The following is a 20,009-nucleotide window of genomic DNA, read 5'->3' on the forward strand; positions in this document are numbered from 1 at the left end:
GAAGGATTTAACCCACATCTCTTGACTAGGTTTGAATGTTTTTATTTGTTCTGCATTACAATCATCAATTGTGTGTCTTTTGCTTTCTCGCCCTATGTGCGCTAAGTATGTCCAGACATGAGTCCTGGGTTCACTGTATCACTGGAATCAAGCTATTCTGGCTGATGAGGGGTGAAACCCTGAAACCAGTCCTAGGATGCTTGTTTCCGGTCTAGGGAGAACCTGGCTTGGCAGTTCGGGGTAGACAGTTCCCATGAGGCACAGGGTCAAGACTGATTTGCATAGGGCCAGGTCTAAACTGGTGTGGCATGGTGAGCAAAAGAATGATGGATTTAACACAGATCTCTTGACTGGGGGTGAATGTTTTAATTTGTTCTGCATGCCGTCTATCAATTATGTGTCTTTTGCATTCTTGCCCTAAGTGTGCCAGGTATGCCCAGACGTGGGTCCTGGGCTCACTGTCCCACTGGAATCAATCTATCCTGGCTGATGAGGGGTGAAACCCCGAAACTGGTCTTAGGATGCTTGTTTCCGGTCCAGGGAGGATCTGGTTTGACAGTTCGGGCTGGACTGTTCCCATGAGGCACAGGGTCAAGACTGATTTGCAGAGGGCCAGGTCTAAACTGGTGTTGCATGGTGAGCAAAAGAATGATGGATTTAACCCAGATCTCTTGACTGGGGGTGAATGTTTTAATTTGTTCTGCATGCCGTCTATCAATTGTGTGTCTTTTGCATTCTCGCCCTAAGTGTGTCAGGTATGCCTAGATGTGGGTCCTGGGCTCACTGTGCCACTGGAATCAAGCTATCCTGGCTAATGAGGGGTGAAACTGTTCCCATGAGGCACAGGGTCAAAACTGATTTGCATATGGCTAGGTCTACACTGGGGTGGCATGGTGAACATAAGAATGATAGGTTTAACCCAGGTCTCTTAACTGGGGGTGAATGTTTTGATTTGTTCTGCATTCCGTCCATCAATTGCCATTTTTACAGACGTTTCCTCCTACTCAGAGGCTTCTATTTTGACCTATTTTGGTTAGGAAAATTAATCTAAACACACTTATTTTAGTTCCAAAAGTATTAATTTACGTCCAACAGTCATTTACAGTCAAAATATTAAACATAAAAAATCACCATTTCTGCCCATCTGGTGAAAGTTCGACCGGTCCAGGGTCATCGTTTTTCATCAGAAAATTGATTGTTTCGACAGTATAAAAAATGATTAAAAATGTAAATCGGATCGTGCCTCATGTTAAATAACCACTTTTTAAAGCCTCACAATGACCAAAACTGCAATTTTTACAGAATTTTCCTCCTACTCAGAAGCTTCTATTTTGACTGATTTCAAGCAGGAAAATGCCTCTAAACACACTTATTTGAGTTCCAAAAGTGATAATTCGCATGCTATAGTCATTTACAGACAAAAGATTAAACATTAAAAAATTACCAGTACTTACCATCTGGAGAAAGTTTGACAGGTCCAGGGCCATCGTTTTTCATCAGAAAATGTATTTTTTGGACTGTGCAAAAAGTGATTCAAAATGTCAATTGGATTGTGCCTCATGTTGAATAACCACTTTTTAAAGCCTCACAGTGACCAAACTTCCCTTTTGACAGCCTTTTCCTCCTACTGAGAAGCATCTATTTTGAACAATTTCAGGCTGGAAAATTACTTTAAACACACTTATTTTAGTTCCAATAGTGATAATTCACATGTAATAGTCATTTACAGTCGAAAGATTAAACATTAAAAAATCACCTTTACTGAGCATCCAGAGAAAGTTCAACAGATTTTCATCGTGATCGTTTTTCATCAGAAAATTGATTTTTTGGTGTTAGACCTGTCAGCCCTTTGGGTGGTCCCTCCTCATCATTATTTATTTTGTCCCACTTTTGCCTCAAACCCTGTTTGAATTTTTCCTTTTTGGGAACCACCAGACTTTTTAGTGTTGCTGCAGATTCAGGGAGCCATTTTACCTACCCCTGAAACTTCTGTCTGAGGGCCTGAAGCACAAAATGGTGGCCACCTGTGACATCACCAGCATCCACTGGAACCTACCAGCACCTTCCAGAACATTCCAGAACTCTGTGACAGTTGGAGGCGGTTTAGAATGTTGGGGAGTTAAGAGAGAGAGTTGGCAGTTGGAGCTGGCAGTTGGCACCTGACTGGTGAAGAGAGAGCAGCAAAAACGTGAAGGAGGAAGGAGTGAAGCAGCAGGGGTGGAAACTTGTGCCTGGAGTGGGGTCCATAAACCCACCCTTGATACTAGTCCCTACTGATGGATCCCAGCCTGTAGCCCTGTGTGGGAAGAAAGCAGAAAAACTCATCCTAAGGACCTGGACAGCAGGAACAGGCCTTAGAAGCAGAAAGCAGCAAGATCCTGACCTGGAAACTGGTTTCCCTGGAGTCCGGCGTCGAGTAGCCTAAGACCTGGAGCCCGAGGTGGAGAAGCGGCGCTGACTGAAGAAGCAGACGTCGTACCCGGAGCCGCCTGAGGTCGTGAGAGGGCGCCGACGGAGGTCGTGAGGAATACCAAAGGTCGAGGAGGAAGTTAACCGAGGTCGAGTGAGCGGCGTCATCGGAGGAGTGAAGTCCACCCTCCGGAGTCGTCGGAGACCGAGGTGAAGTGTACCGGAGGTCGGGAGTGAGGATCGCACTCCGGAGTCGCCCGGAACCTGAGAGGAGGAGCACCGGAGGTCGGGGGTGAGGATCGCACCCCGGAGTCGCTGGAAGTCGACATCGAGGCCAGGCCGGCCGACGTCATCGAAGCCGAGAGCGCCATCGGACCGGAGCCGCCCGAAGTCGACATCGAGTAGAGACTGCCCGACGCCGTCGAATCGGAGGTCGAGATCGAACCGAGGCCGCCGACATCGGACCGGAACCGCCTACCGGCGTCGTCAAAGAACTGACATTGTGCCGAGGCCGCCGAGATCGAACCGGAACCGCCTCACGGCATCGACACGACTCCAGCGGCGTCGGAGCATCAGAAAAAGGGCAGTAAGTGGAGTAGAGGGCGCCTAAGGCCCTGTGGAGACCTGAGAGACTGCTCTAAGGGGCTAGGGAGGTGCTGGAACCAACCTGACTGTGCCAGGGGTGAACTGGGACTAACCTAGAGAGGTTGTTTGGAGAGAGAAAGCCAGGGCACTGGTATTCCCCCCTTGATCTACCTCAGTTTAGGCCTCAGCCTTGACCCAGCCAGGGAGTAGTCCCCCTCGAGCCTTCCACAACCCTACAAGCTGTGCCTGGGCCAAATCAGACCTTAAGAATTGAAAAGTGATCTGATTACATGAGTGTTGCTGTATACTTTTAATTATTTATTGGGGGCACTGTATTTATTGAGTTTTTACCTATTTATTGCTTCACTATATTTATTGGTCCACAGGGCTTGTTGGTGTACAATATTTATGGGTACAGTATTTATTGCCTCAGAATATTTAATTGCCTGTATTACCTGCACTTATATTTATGTCCCTTGTATTTATGATCATCCCTATTTATTGAATCTTCAGACAATATTTATTTGACCTGCACTATTTAAAATTTGTATATTGTGATTGACTTATTTATTTTTCCAATCAGCAACTAAGAGAAAAAGATAAAGAAAGTTATTTTCATAATTTTTTACGGTGTAGAGTCGTTTTTGGAACGGATGCACGCATGGTTATTGTTTGGGTATGTTGTATGCTTAGCACAGAGCCTGATTCCTGACCACTCGAGCCAAGCTACCACAGTGTGCCTGGAAGACCACCACCACCCTTTCAGAGTGGGAGTGTGGTTTTCCAACATAAATTGGTGTTCAGTGGTGGGATAGAGCTGTGCCTACGCATACTCAACAATAACTGTGGGTAGTCCATAGGCCTACACCGGGAGTTTTCTCAAGAGCGGCCTTCCTAATTGTGGGTTTTTGTTTTTTCCAAATTCACTCTGGTGGTGGGAGGAGGTATTATTAAAGGTACCCCCCTGCATAGTTACTGCACAAAAACCTGTCCTCTAACCTGAGTGGGCAAGATGGAGTTTGTACTAGAAAATCTAGAAACGTACACTGTGGCCCAACTCAGGGAGTTTTGCCAGCGGGAGGGGGTGTACTGTCCCCCAGGAGCAAAGAAGGGTGCACTCCAAACCAGCTTAAGGGCTTGGGGGGAGGCACGCCGAGAGAGCAAGGCTGAGGAGGAAGACAGGGATGGAGAGCCTGATACCGAGGGGGCTGAAATGTACCAACCTGAGGTGGGGAACCTGTCAGCAGGGCCCAGAACCATTTCTAGGAAGGGCAGCAGTGCCTCTAGCGGTGGCTTGTCTGAAGTGGAGCTAACAGACCGGAGGGAGAAAAGACAGCTCACATGGGACTTAGCAAGGCTGGAGAAGGAGAAGGAGGAGCAGAGGATGGCCCATGAATTACGACTGAAAGAAATAGATCTTCAGATCTTGAGAATCGGGGCACAACCTGTTCCTAATGGTGGCAGCCAAACCCAAGAGATCACCAGGGAACCTAAACCATACCTGCCAAAGGACATAGTAGCTAGCTATGGAGTGGGCGACGATATCGCCAAGTGGCTAGTGGCCTATGAGGTCTCGTTGAGGGCCCATGGGGTTCCAGAGAAGTACTGGGGAGGGGGATTGTACAAGTACATGCCTTCAGCTGGTAGGGATGCTTTATTGGCCCTCGAGGAGGATGAGCAGACCCACTACCCCACCATGAAACTGGCGCTCATCAGAAAGTTTGGACTAACACCTGAAAAGTACAGACAGAAGTTCAGGGGTAGTCACAAACTGGGCACACAGAATTGGGTGGACTTCCTGGACTATGCAAAGAAGGCACTGGAAGGTTGGATTCAGGGCAGTGAAGTGAGGAACTACGAGGAGTTGTTTGACCTAGTACTGAAGGAACACCTGCTCGAGAAATGTTTCCCTGAACTGCGGCAACACCTGGTGGATAGCAAGCTGACCAGTCCCCGGAAGCTTGCTGAGGAGGCGGACATTTGGGCTAGTACCCGGGTGTCCACAAGGGGGACTGGAGGGGATACTCAAAAGGCTGGACAGGGCGCCCCCCAGAAGAAAGAGGGAGGGGAAAAGAAAAAGGAGTTCTCCAAAGGCCCCCAAAATAACTTCCAAGGGAAGGGAACAGGATTCACCCCTAAGGCTAACCCGCCCAGAAACCCTAATCCTGGCCAGAGTCAGCAGCCAAGGGTTGTCCATTGCTACGAGTGCGGTGGCGTTGGACACTATAAAGGAGATCCGAAGTGCCAGAAACGACCACCCCCTCCCACTGGAGGAAAGACCCCCGGAGTAGCTAGTGCAGTGCTCGGGGAGGAGACGCCCTTAACTAAGGGAAGGGAGTGGGCGGGTGTCACTTTAGTGTCCCTGGGAGAACGGGAGATGGTTCCTAAGATCCAGGTGCCCGCAAATACCGCAAAGTATGGGCAATGGGTCACCATCAACGGCCAAAGAGGGGAGGCTCTGAGAGACACAGGAGCCAGTATGACTATGGTGCGTAGCCAACTGGTGTCTCCAGAGCAGGTAATTCCCGATGTACTCCACCCAGCCGCGATGGCTGACGGCAGAACAGGCCACTATCCAGTGGCCGAGGTTCCCTTTGAATGGGGGGGGGTTGCAGGTTCACTTCGAGTTGCCGTAAGCCCTGCCGTGCCAGTCGATTGTCTGCTGGGGAATGACATGGAGCACAACGCTTGGAAGGAGGTGGAATACCGGACTCACACCGAGATGCTGGGTACACCTGACTGGGCCTGTGTTAGCACAAGGTCCGCGACTACCCGAAGAGGGAGTTCGTTTCGGCTGGAGCCTGGAACAAAGGCCCAGCCAGCTGCCAGTCAAGGGAAGAACCGAGGACAGGAGGAGCCTGCCTCGGCGTCCCCACCCCGTAGGTCGGATAGGCCACCGGAGGTGGTGGACCAGGAGTCTGCGGTGGGGGACGTTACCAACCTGGAGGACCTACCCATCCCGGCCGAGTGGCATGTGGAGGGAGGCCCGTCCAGGGAGGAATTCTGCCAGGGCCAGAGGGAGTGCCCTACCCTTGAGGGGCTGAGGCGTCAGGCCGAAGCCCAGGCAGCAGGGAACGTTGAAGGGAACTACAGTGTTTACTGGGAGGATGGCCTCCTCTACAGTGAACCCAAGGCACCCCTACACGGATCGTCACGAGCCTTGGTAGTTCCTCAATGTTATCGAGCCTTCCTTCTGGAGTTGGCTCACGAGATACCATTGGCAGGACACTTGGGGCAAGACAAGACCTTCGCCCGTCTTGTCCCACACTTTTATTGGCCTCAGATGAAAGTGTCGTCCGATACCTACTGCCGGACCTGTGTGTCTTGCCAAGCCAGTGGGAAAACAGGGGTGAAGCTGAAAGCTCCCCTGGAACCACTTCCTGTCGTTAGCACCCCCTTTGAAAGGGTGGGCATCGACATTGTGGGTCCATTAGATCCGCCAACTACAGCTGGCCACCGGTTTATCCTGGTTCTGGTGGATCATGCCACACGGTACCCAGAGGCAATACCTCTGAGGACCATAACAGCACCTGTTGTGGCAAGGGCCCTGATGGGAATCTTTACCCGAGTGGGTTTTCCCAAGGAAGTTGTGTCCGACAGGGGGACCAACTTCATGTCAGCGTATATGCGGGCAATGTGGAAGGAGTGTGGAGTGACATACCGGTTCACAACTCCTTACCACCCCCAGACCAATGGTCTGGTGGAGAGGTTTAACAAAACCTTGAAGGGCATGATCAGAAGTCTGCCTGAAAGCCTGCGGAGGAAATGGGACGTCCTCCTACCCTGTTTACTTTTTTCCTACAGGGAAGTGCCACAGAAGGGAGTGGGCTTCAGCCCCTTCGAGCTTCTGTATGGGCACCCTGTACGTGGACCTCTTAACCTGGTGAGAGACGGATGGGAAAGAACTCCCAGAAAGCTCCCCCAGGATGTGGTGAGCTACATGCTGGCCTTCCGGAGCCAAATGGCTAAGTTGTGGAAGCAAGCTTCTGACAACTTGGAAGCCAGCCAAGCAGTAATGAAGGCGTGGTATGACCACAATGCTCACCCGGTGGAGTTGGAGCCTGGCCAGAAAGTGTGGGTGATCGAACCGGGAGAGCTTAGTGCCCTCCAGGATCGCTGGTCAGGACCCTTTGAGGTGTTGGAGAAGAAGGGTAAGGCTACCTACTTGGTGGACCTGAAGACCCCTCGTCAGCCCCTGCGGGTGCTGCATGCCAACCGCCTCAAACCCCACCACGAGAGGCCCGAAGTCATCTTGATGATGGTGACTGACGGAGGAGAGGACGTGGAAAGCGAGCCTCTCCCTGATCTGTTTGCGTCTCAAGAGAAGGATGGGTCGGTGGAGGGAGTGATTCTCTCCCCATCTCTAACTCCTGAACAGCAGGAGGACTGTCGCCAGGTCCTGGGGCAGTACTCTTTGTTGTTCTCCCTTGTCCCGGGTAGGACTCACCTGTGCGTCCATGACGTGGACACAGGAGACAGCCCACCTGTGAAGTCCAAGATCTACCGGATGTCAGACAAGGTGAAGGCCAGCATTCATAGTGAAGTCACTAAGATGCTGGAGCTAGGAGTGATCGAACCTTCTAGCAGCCCCTGGTCCAGTCCGGTGGTGTTAGTACCAAAAGCTGCACCACCGGGTGCCCAACCAGAACTGAGGTTCTGTGTGGACTATCGGGGACTGAATTCAGTGACCAAAACTGATGCTCATCCGATCCCTAGGGCGGATGAATTGATTGACCGGCTGGGAGCTGCCCAATATCTAAGTACCTTTGACCTTACTTCAGGGTACTGGCAGATCTCTTTGACTGATGGAGCAAGGGAAAGGTCAGCCTTCTCCACGCCCAATGGCCACTACCAGTTCTGTGTGATGCCCTTTGGGCTCAAGAACGCACCTGCCACGTTTCAGCGCCTGGTAAACCAGATCCTCACCGGAATGGAGAGTTTCTCTGCTGCTTATCTGGATGACATAGCCGTCTTCAGTAACAGCTGGGAGGATCACTTGCGTCACCTGCAAGCTGTTCTCCAGGCCCTGAGACAAGCTGGATTGACGATCAAGGCCAGCAAGTGCCAGATCGGGCAGGGGTCGGTAGTGTACCTTGGACACTTGGTGGGTAGGGGAGTGGTGCAACCCCTCCAGGCGAAGATCGAGGCCATCATGGCCTGGGAACCCCCCAAGACACAGACTGAGGTCCGAGCATTTTTGGGCCTTACGGGATACTACCGCCGCTTCGTGAAGGGGTACGGTACCATCGTAGCCCCCCTCATGGAGCTCACGTCCAAGAAACAACCTCGACGGGTAGTCTGGACGGAGGCCTGTCAGCAGGCCTTTGTGAGATTGAAGAAAGCCATGTGCGAGGCCCCGGTCTTAAGGGCCCCAGACTTTTCCAAGGAGTTCATTGTCCAGACAGATGCATCAGAACATGGCATTGGGGCAGTGTTATCGCAACTCAACGAAGAGGGTCTGGATCAACCCGTGGTCTTCCTATCCCGGAGACTACTTCCCAGGGAACAGAAGTGGAGTGCAATAGAGCGTGAAGCCTTTGCAGTGGTATGGGCTCTGAAGAAGTTGCGGCCATACCTGTTTGGATCGCACTTCCTAGTTCAGACCGACCACAGACCCCTTCGCTGGCTGATGCAAATGAAGGGGGAGAATCCCAAGTTGTTGAGGTGGTCTATTTCCCTACAGGGGATGGACTTTCAGGTGGAACATCGGCCTGGAGTGGACCACGCCAATGCAGACGGTCTCTCAAGGTATTTCCACCTTAGTGATGAGAACTCCCAAGGGGTTGGGTAGCTCTCCCCACTTTCAGCTGGGGGGGACGCGTGTTAGACCTGTCAGCCCTTTGGGTGGTCCCTCCTCATCATTATTTATTTTGTCCCACTTTTGCCTCAAACCCTGTTTGAATTTTTCCTTTTTGGGAACCACCAGACTTTTTAGTGTTGCTGCAGATTCAGGGAGCCATTTTACCTACCCCTGAAACTTCTGTCTGAGGGCCTGAAGCACAAAATGGTGGCCACCTGTGACATCACCAGCATCCACTGGAACCTACCAGCACCTTCCAGAACATTCCAGAACTCTGTGACAGTTGGAGGCGGTTTAGAATGTTGGGGAGTTAAGAGAGAGAGTTGGCAGTTGGAGCTGGCAGTTGGCACCTGACTGGTGAAGAGAGAGCAGCAAAAACGTGAAGGAGGAAGGAGTGAAGCAGCAGGGGTGGAAACTTGTGCCTGGAGTGGGGTCCATAAACCCACCCTTGATACTAGTCCCTACTGATGGATCCCAGCCTGTAGCCCTGTGTGGGAAGAAAGCAGAAAAACTCATCCTAAGGACCTGGACAGCAGGAACAGGCCTTAGAAGCAGAAAGCAGCAAGATCCTGACCTGGAAACTGGTTTCCCTGGAGTCCGGCATCGAGTAGCCTAAGACCTGGAGCCCGAGGTGGAGAAGCGGCGCTGACTGAAGAAGCAGACGTCGTACCCGGAGCCGCCTGAGGTCGTGAGAGGGCGCCGACGGAGGTCGTGAGGAATACCAAAGGTCGAGGAGGAAGTTAACCGAGGTCGAGTGAGCGGCGTCATCGGAGGAGTGAAGTCCACCCTCCGGAGTCGTCGGAGACCGAGGTGAAGTGTACCGGAGGTCGGGAGTGAGGATCGCACTCCGGAGTCGCCCGGAACCTGAGAGGAGGAGCACCGGAGGTCGGGGGTGAGGATCGCACCCCGGAGTCGCCGGAAGTCGACATCGAGGCCAGGCCGGCCGACGTCATCGAAGCCGAGAGCGCCATCGGACCGGAGCCGCCCGAAGTCGACATCGAGTAGAGACTGCCCGACGCCGTCGAATCGGAGGTCGAGATCGAACCGAGGCCGCCGACATCGGACCGGAACCGCCTACCGGCGTCGTCAAAGAACTGACATTGTGCCGAGGCCGCCGAGATCGAACCGGAACCGCCTCACGGCATCGACACGACTCCAGCGGCGTCGGAGCATCAGAAAAAGGGCAGTAAGTGGAGTAGAGGGCGCCTAAGGCCCTGTGGAGACCTGAGAGACTGCTCTAAGGGGCTAGGGAGGTGCTGGAACCAACCTGACTGTGCCAGGGGTGAACTGGGACTAACCTAGAGAGGTTGTTTGGAGAGAGAAAGCCAGGGCACTGGTATTCCCCCCTTGATCTACCTCAGTTTAGGCCTCAGCCTTGACCCAGCCAGGGAGTAGTCCCCCTCGAGCCTTCCACAACCCTACAAGCTGTGCCTGGGCCAAATCAGCCCTTAAGAATTGAAAAGTGATCTGATTACATGAGTGTTGCTGTATACTTTTAATTATTTATTGGGGGCACTGTATTTATTGAGTTTTTACCTATTTATTGCTTCACTATATTTATTGGTCCACAGGGCTTGTTGGTGTACAATATTTATGGGTACAGTATTTATTGCCTCAGAATATTTAATTGCCTGTATTACCTGCACTTATATTTATGTCCCTTGTATTTATGATCATCCCTATTTATTGAATCTTCAGACAATATTTATTTGACCTGCACTATTTAAAATTTGTATATTGTGATTGACTTATTTATTTTTCCAATCAGCAACTAAGAGAAAAAGATAAAGAAAGTTATTTTCATAATTTTTTACGGTGTAGAGTCGTTTTTGGAACGGATGCACGCATGGTTATTGTTTGGGTATGTTGTATGCTTAGCACGGAGCCTGATTCCTGACCACTCGAGCCAAGCTACCACAGTGTGCCTGGAAGACCACCACCACCCTTTCAGAGTGGGAGTGTGGTTTTCCAACATTTGGACTGTACAAAAAGTGATTCAAAATGTCAATTGAATTGTGCCTCATGTTGAATAACCACTTTTTAAAGCCTCACAGTGACCAAACTTCCCTTTTTACAACCTTTTCCTCCTACTGAGAAGCGTCTATTTTGAACAATTTCAGGCATGAACATGACTCTAAACACTCTTATTTTACTTCCAAAAGTGATAATTCACATTTACAGTCAAGAGATTGAACATTACAAAAATCACCATTACTGACCATCAGGAGAAAGTTTGGCAGGTCTGGGGTCAACGTTTTTCATCAGAAAATTGATTTTCTGGACTGTAACAAAAATGATTTAAAATGTCTTTTGGATCGTGCCTCGTGTTGATTAAACACTTTTTAAAGCCTCACAGTGACCAAACTTCCCTTTTTACAGACTTTTTATTCTACTGAGAAGTGTCTTTTTTGAACAATTTCAGGCTGGAAAATGACTCTAAACACACTTATTTTAGTTCCAAAAGTGATAATTCACATGCAATAGTCATTTACAGTCAAAAGATTAAACATTAAAAAATCACCATTACTGAGCATACAGAGAAAGTTCAACAGATTTTCATCGTGATCGTTTTTCATCAGAAAATTTATTTTTTGGACTGTACAAAAAATGTTTCAAAATGTTAACTGGATTATGCTGAGTTGAGTAACCTCTTTTAGAATAATCCTTTTTATTAGGTGGAAGTCGTAGCAGATGGACACAGCTTCCTGCCTACATCCCAAGGCCAGCAGAGTGAAACACGGGCATTGTTACACAGCGTTTAGGCACACAACCCGGAGGCCGGCTGAGTATCAAGCAGTATTGTAAGCCATTCAATGGTATCTTCCAGTTAGAATAAATGAAAGAAATAAACAATGATAAAAGACAAAAGGAGAACAATATCAACAAAAGTCCCACCCTGGTAACACTATCCACCCACACCCTCCTCCGCACCAGTATTGCCTCGCTATGCACACCTAGGTCGCTGAACATAGGTTAGAAAAGGCTTCTTGCTCATTCTACCAGCTTCTGAGTTTTATCTAAAGTCTCAAGTGGGAGCAACTTAAGGATCTGTAGATACTTAGGACAGGTCACCTCCCTCATATCTTTTGTTAGCAGTTGTAAGAAGTGCGCCCATAGTTTCGCGTACTCTCGCCCCTTACCCTCCATGCTTAGAGACATGCACTTCATGGCTAAAAGATGCCACAGGTGATGAATCCAAGACAGCACATCAGGCGTTGATGTTGTCCCCCATTGGTCTAAGATAACCTGTCTGGCTGCCAACAGTGCTAGTGCTATTTGCCTACTTTTTATGGATCTTAACGGGAAGAATATCGGGTGTGAGAGGCCCATGAGAGTGGATTCTGGAGAGCGGGGCAGTGAGATCGTAAACGCAGCATCAATGTCATCTAGAACCTCTGTCCAAAGCGGTTCAGTTTTGGACAATGCCATAGCAAGTGGGCCAGGGTACCTGAAATCTTACAGCCTCTCCAGCAGAGGCCGGTTTTACTCTTGTCCCAGCAGTGGATGAGGGCAGGGGTATAATACCAATATGCAATGACCTTAAAAGTGGTCTCCGCTCCAGCTGTGTTATGTGCAGTGTGGTGAGTTCTGTAGAGGATGTGCTCCCATTCCTTAGTAGTTAGTGGCCTACCCAATTCTGTTTCCCGGCGCACCTGAGCTTGTGTACGTTGCCCAGTGGGGCTTGCAGTAAGCATGGCATACAATTCTGATATGAGTCGCTGATCATCCTGCTTGCGTACCAGCCATCTCTCGAACACTGTGAGTGGCCTAGACATACAGGCGTAATTGGAGAGCCTGGTAATCCAGTGACATAGTTTACTATAGGGATATGCATCTGTTGATAGGAGGTCATAATCCCGCCGAAACTGCTCAAAGGGGATCAACCCCTTCTTGTCAAAAAGGAACCAAACTCTTTTACAACCCTCTTCCTGCCACCGCTGAAACACTGCAGATGCCTGCCCTGGAGGGAAGTCAGGGTTGTCCACAATGGAGGTCATTGGCGAAGGAAAGGAGGTCTAGCCTTTCGTAGTAGCTACTCTATCACAGATCTTAAGCGTCGGAGAGGTGAGAGGGGAGGAGTACAAACCCCAGGCCCTATCTTTGCGGGGCAACCACAATTCCCTGCAAATGTTAACACCGGCTATGGACTGGTCCATGAAGTTCCAGTGTTTACTGGATAATGGCCTGTTTCATTCCACTAGGTATCTAAGGCTTGCTGCTTGGTAGTATCCACCTATTATCTTGTTGCAGATGGTGTAGCTCTTCATCCCTACTGACATCATGCTCCTCGAGGGTCGCCACTCTCTCCCAGATTTCATTCACATCATGACACACTTCTTTTAGGTCTGCTGCGAGCTGGCCCAATAGCTCCTAAATGTCCTCCTTTATGGCCACGAAGAGTTCCACCATGAACGCCTTAGTAGCTGGGAACTCGTCACAGTGACCAAAATTGCCATTTTTACACATGGTTCCTCCTCCTTGGAAGCCTTTATTTTGACCAATTTCAGGCAGGAAAATGACTCTAAACACACATATTTTAGTTGAAAAAATGATAATTCACAACCAATTGTCATTTGCAGTCAAAAGATTAAACATTAAAAAACTCACCATTACTGACCATCTGATTGATTTTTGGGACTGTACAAAAAATTATTGAAGATGTCAATTGGATCGTGCCTCATGTTGAATTAACTCTTTTTAAAGCCTCACAGTGACCAGAATTGTCATTTTTACAGATGTTTCCTCCTACTCAGAAGCTTATATTTTGAACAATTTCGGGAAGGCAAATAGCTCTAAACACACTCATTTTACTCCCAAAAGAGATAATTCACATTCAATAGTCATTTACAGTCAAAAGATTGAACATTAAAAAATCACCATTTCTTACCATCTAGAGAAAGTTCAACAGGTCTGGGGTTGTCGTTCTTCATCAGAAAGTTGATTTTTTAAACTGTACAAAAAATGATTCAAAATGTCAATTGGATCCTGCCTCATGTTGAATAACCTCTTTTTAAAGCCTCACAGTGACCAAAATTGCTATTTTTAGAGATGTTTCCTCCTAGTCAGAAGTTTCTATTTTGACCAATTTCGGTCAGGCAAATGACTCCAAAAACACTTATTTTAGTTCAAAAAGTGATGATTTATATGCAATAGTCATTTACAGTCAAAAGATTAAACATTAAAAAATCACCATTACTGAGCATCCAGAGCAAGTTCGACAGATATGGGGTGATCGTTTTTCAGCATAAATTTTATGTTTTGGACTGTACAAACAATAATTCAAAATGTCAACTGGATTCTGCCTCATGTTAAATAACCACTTTTTAAAGACTCACAGTGATGAAAATTGCCATTTTTACAGACTTTTCCTCCTACTCAGAAGCTTCTATTTTGACCTATTTCGGGTAGGAAAATTACTCTAAACACACTTATTTTAGTTCCTAAAGTATTAAGTTACGTCCAACAGTCATTGACAGTCAAAAGATTAAACTTAAAAAAATCACCATGACTGGCCATCTGGAGAAAGTTTGACAGTTCACGGGCCAACGTTTTTCATCAGAAAAGTGATTTTTTTTCGACAGCATATAAAATGATTGAAAATGTCAGCTGGATCGTGCCTCATGTTAAATAACCACTTTGTAAAGCCTTACAGTGGCCAAAATTGCCATTTTTACAGACTTTTCCTCCTACTCAGAAGCTTCTATTTTGACTGATTTCGGGAAGGGAAATGATTCTAAACACAACTATTTTAGTTCCAAAAGTGATATTTCGCATGCTGTAGTCGTTTACAGTCAAAAGATTGAACAATAAATAATCACCATTACTGACAATCAGGAGAAAGGTCGACAGGTCCGGGGTCATCGTTTTTCAACAGAAAATATATTTTTTGTACTGACAAAAAATTATTCAAAATGTCACTTTAATTTTGCCTCATGTTGAATAACCACTTTTTAAAGCATCAAAGTGACGAAAATTGCCATTTTTACCGACTTTTCCTCCTACTCGGAAGCCTCTATTTTGGCCAATTTTGGGCAGGGTAGTGACTCTAAACACACTTATTTTAGTTCCAAAAGTGATAATTCACAAGCTATAGTCATTTACAGTCCAAAGATTAAACATTAATATATGACCATTACTGACCATCTGAAGAAAGTTTGACAGGTCCCAGGTCATAGTTTTTCATCAGAAAATTGATCTTTTTGACAGTCTAAAAAATGCTTCAAAATGTCAGTTGGATCGTGCCTCATGTTGAAAAACCACTTTTTAAAGCCTCACTGTGACCAAAATTGCCATTTCTGCAGACTTTTCGTCCTGCTCAGAAGCTTCTAGTTTGACCTATTTCGGGCTGGAAAATGACTCTAAACATACTATATTAGTTCCAAAAGTGATAATTCACATGCATTAGTCATTTACATTCAAAAGATTAAACATTAAATAATGACCATTTCTGACCATCTAGAGAAAGTTCGACAGGTCCGGTTTCATCGTTTTTCATCAGAAAAATGATTTTTTGGACTGTACAAAATATTATTCAAAATGTCAATTGGATTGTGCCTCATGTTGAATAACTATTTTTTAAATCCGCACAGTGACCAAAATTGGAATTTTTACAGACTGTTCCTCCTACTCAGAAGCTTCTATTTCGACCAATTTTGTGAAGGAAAATTACTCTAAACACACTTATTTTAGTTCAAAAAGTGATAATTCACATGCAATACTCATTTACAGTCAAAAGATTAAACATAAAAAAAATGACCATTTGTGACCATCTGGAGAAAGTTTGACAGGTCTGGGTCATCAATTTTTATCCAAATTGATTTTGGACAGCACAAAAATTATTTAAAATGTCAATTGAATCATGCATTATGTTAAATAACCACTGTTTAAAGCCTCACAGTGACCAAAATTGCGAATATTTACAGATTTTTTGTCCTTCTCAGAGCTTCTATTTTGACCAATTTTGACAGGATTATTACTCTAAACACACTTATTTTAGTTCCAAAAGTGATAATTCACATGCAATAGTCATTTAAAGTCAAAAGATTGAACAATAAAAATGACCATTTCTGCGCAGCTGGAGAAAGTTTGACAGTTCTGGGGTCATCGTGTTTCATCAGAAAATTGATTTTTTGGACTGTGCAAAATATTAATCAACATGTCAATTGGATTGTGCCTCATGTTGAATAACCACTTTTTAAAGCCTCACTGTGACCAAAGTTGATATTTTTACAGACTTTTCCTCCTACTCAGAAACTTCTATTTTGACCACTTTTGGGCTAGAAAATTACTCTAAACACACTTACTTTAGTTCCAAAAGTGATAATTCACATGCACTAGTCATTTACAATCAAAAGATTAAATATTGAAAAAATGACCATATCTGACCTTCTGAAAAAAGTTCAACAGGTCTGGGGTCATTGTTTATCATCAGAAAATTGATTTTTTGGACTGTAGAAAAAATGATTTAAAATGTAATTTGGATTGTGCCTCAGGATAAATAACCACTTTTTTAAGCCTCATAGTGACAAAAATTGCAATTTTAACAGACTTTTCCTCCTACTTAGAAGCTTCTGTTTTGACCAATTTTGGGCAGGAAAATGACTATACACACACTTATTTTAGTTCCAAAAGTGATAATTCTCACGAAATAGTCATTTTCTGTTAAAAGATTAAACATTTAAATAATGACCAAATCTGACCATCTGGAGAAAGTTCGACAGGTCCTGGGATATCGTTTTTCATCAGAAAATAGATGTTCTGGACTGTACCAAAAATTCTTCAAAATGTCATTTAGATTGTGCCTTGTGTTGAATTACGACTTTTTAAAGCCTTACATTGAACAAAATTGCCATTTTTACAAACATTTCCTCCAACTCAGAAGCTTCTATTTTGGCCAATTCCGGGGAGGAAAATTACTCTAAACACACTTGTTTTAGTTCCAAAAGTTATAATTCACATACAATAGTCATTTACCAGAAAAAAACTTAAACATTAAAAGATTACTATTTCTGCGCAGCTGGAGAAAGTTTGACAGGTTCAGGGTACTCGTTTTTCATCAGAAAATGTATTTTTTGGACTGTCCAAAATATTAATCAAAATGTCAATTGGATTGTGCCTCATGTTGAATAACCACTTTTTAAAACCTCACAGTGACCAAAATTGAGATTTTTACAGACTTTTCCTCTTACTCAGAAGCTTCTATTTTGACCAATTTTGGGCAGGAAAATTACTCTAAACACACCTACTTTAGTTCCATAAGTGATAATTCACATGCAATAGTCATTTACAGTCAAAAGATTAAATATTGAAAAAATGACCATATCCGGCCTTCTGAAGAAAGTTCAACAGGTGTCGGGAGTCATCGTTTTTCATCAGAATTTTTTTGGGGACTTTACAAAAAATGATTCAAAATGTCATTTGAATTGTGCCTCATGATAAATAACCACTTTTCAAAGCCTCACAGTGACCAAAATTGACATTTTTACAGACTTTTCCTCCTACTCAGAAGCTTCTAATTTGACCAAGTTCTGGGAGGAAAATTACTTTAAACACACTTATTTTAGTTCCAAAATTGATAATTCAGGTGTAATAGTCTTTTACAGTCAAAATATTAAACATTAAAAAATTACCATTTCTGACCATCTGGGGAAAGTTCGACAGGTCACGGGTCGTCGTTTTTCATCAGAAAATTGATTTTTTGGATTGTAGAAAAATTGATTCACAATGTCATTTAGATCGTGCCTCATGTTGAATAACTACTTTTTAAAGCCTCAATGTGACCAAAATTGCCATTATTACAGACTTTTTCTCCTATTCAGAAGCTTCTATTTCGACCAATTTAAGGCATTAAAGTGACTCTAAACACACTTATTTTAGTTCCAAAAGTGATAATTCACCTGCAATAGTCATTAACAGTCAAAAGATTAAACATTCAAAAAATGACCATTTCTGACCACCTGGAGAAAGTTCAACATTTCTGGGGTCATCGTTAATCATCAGAAAATTGATTTTTTGGACTGTAGAAAAATTGATTCAAAATGTCATTTGGATTGACCCTCATGTTGAATAACTACTTTTTAAAGCCTTAATGTGACCAAAATTGGCAGTTTTACAGACTTTTTCTCCTACTCAGAACCAATTTCAGGCATTAAAATGACTCTGAACACACTTATTTTAGTTCCAAAAGTGATAATTCACATGCAATAGTCATTTAGTCTAGAAAAATTAAACATTACAAAAAATTCAATTTCTGACCATCTGGAGAAAGTTTGTGAGGTCACGGATCATCGTTTTTCATCAGAAATTAGATTTTTTGTACTGTAGAAAAATCGATTCAAAATGTCATTTGGATCGTGCCTTATGTTGAATAACTACTTTTTGAGGCCTCAATGTGACCAAAATTGCCATTTTTACAGACTTTTTCTCCTACTCAGAAGCTTCTATTTCGACCAATTTCAGGCATTAAAATGACTCTAAACACACTTATTTTAGTTCCAGAAGTGATAATTCACATGCAGTAGTCATTTACAGTCAAAAAACTAAACATTAAAAAATGTCCATTTCTGACCATCTGGAGAAAGTCATCGTTTTTCATCAGAAAATTGATTTTTTGGACTGTAGAAAAATTGATTCAAAATGTCATTTGGATTGTGCCTCATGTTGAATAACTACTTTTTAAAGCCTCGATGTGACCAAAATTGCCATTTTTACAGACTTTTTCTCCTACTCAGAAGCTTCTATTTCAACCAATTTCAGGCATTAAAATGACTCTAAACACACTTATTTTAGTTCCAAAAGTGATAATTCACATGCAGTAGTTATTTACAGTCAAAAAACTAAACATTAAAAAATGACAATTTCTGACCATCTGGAGAAAGTTCAACAGGTCTGGGGTCATCGTTTTTCATCATAAAATAGATTTTTGGGAGTGTAAAAAACAACACTTCAAAATTTCATTTGGATTTTGCCTCATGTTGAATAACTACTTTTTGAAGCCTCAATGTGACCAAAATTGCCATTTTCACAGACTTTTTCTCCTACTCAGAAGCTTCTATTTAGACGAATTTCAGGCATTAAAATTACTCTAAACACACTTATTTTAGTTCCAAAAGTGATAATTCACATGCAGTAGTCTTTTACAGTCAATAAATAAACATTAAAAATTGAGTATTTCTGACCATCTGGAGAAAGTTCGACATCTCACGGATCATCGTTTTTCATCAGAAAATTGATTTTTTGGACTGTAGAAAAATAGATTCAAAATGTCATTTGGATCGTGCCTCATGTTGAATAACTACTTTTTGAAGCCTCAATGTGACCAAAATTACAATTCTTACATACTTATTCTCCTACTCGGAAGCTTCTATTTCGACCAATTTCAGGCATTAAATTGACTCTAAACACACTTATTTTAGTTCCAAAAGTGATAATTCACATACAGTAGTTATTTACAGTCAAAAAATTAAAGATTAAAAAATTACCATTTCTTACCAACTGTAGAAAGTTCGACAGGTCACGGGTCATCATTTTTCATCAGAAAAATGATTTTTGGGACTGTAGAAAAACCTAATCAAAATGTCATTAGGATTGTGCCTCATGTTGAATAACTACTTTTTGAAGCCTCAATGTGACCAAAATTGCCCTTTTTACAGACTTTTTCTCCTACTCAAAAGCTTCTATTTCAACCAATTTCAGGCATTAAAATGACTCTAAACACACTTATTTTAGTTCCGAAAGTGATAAAAATTAATCAAAATGTTATTTGGATTGTGCCTCATGTTGAATAACTACTTTTTAAAGCCTCTTTGAAACCATATGAGTGATTTTCCTTATGTTCCCTGCTACTACACCTCAGCGCCAAGACGCCTCGGCATTGGAGCGCTTTAGAAACACATAAACATAAACATAATGAGACCAAAATTGCCATTTTTACAGAATTTTTCTCCTACTCAGAAGCTTCTATTTCGACCAATTTCAGGCATTAAAATGACTCTAAACACTCTTATTTTAGTTCCAAAAGTGATAATTCACATGCAGTAGTCATTTACAGTCCAAAAATTAAACATTAAAAAATTCTATTTCTGACCATCTGGAGAAAATTCGACAGGTCACGGATCATCGTTTTTCATCAGTTAATTGATTTTTTGGACTGTAGAAAAATTGATTCAAAATGTCATTTGGATTGTGCCTCATGTTGAATAACTACTTTTTAAAG

Source organism: Triturus cristatus, chromosome 10 (genome assembly GCF_964204655.1).
Source record: "Triturus cristatus chromosome 10, aTriCri1.1, whole genome shotgun sequence".
Classification (NCBI taxonomy): domain Eukaryota; kingdom Metazoa; phylum Chordata; class Amphibia; order Caudata; family Salamandridae; genus Triturus; species Triturus cristatus.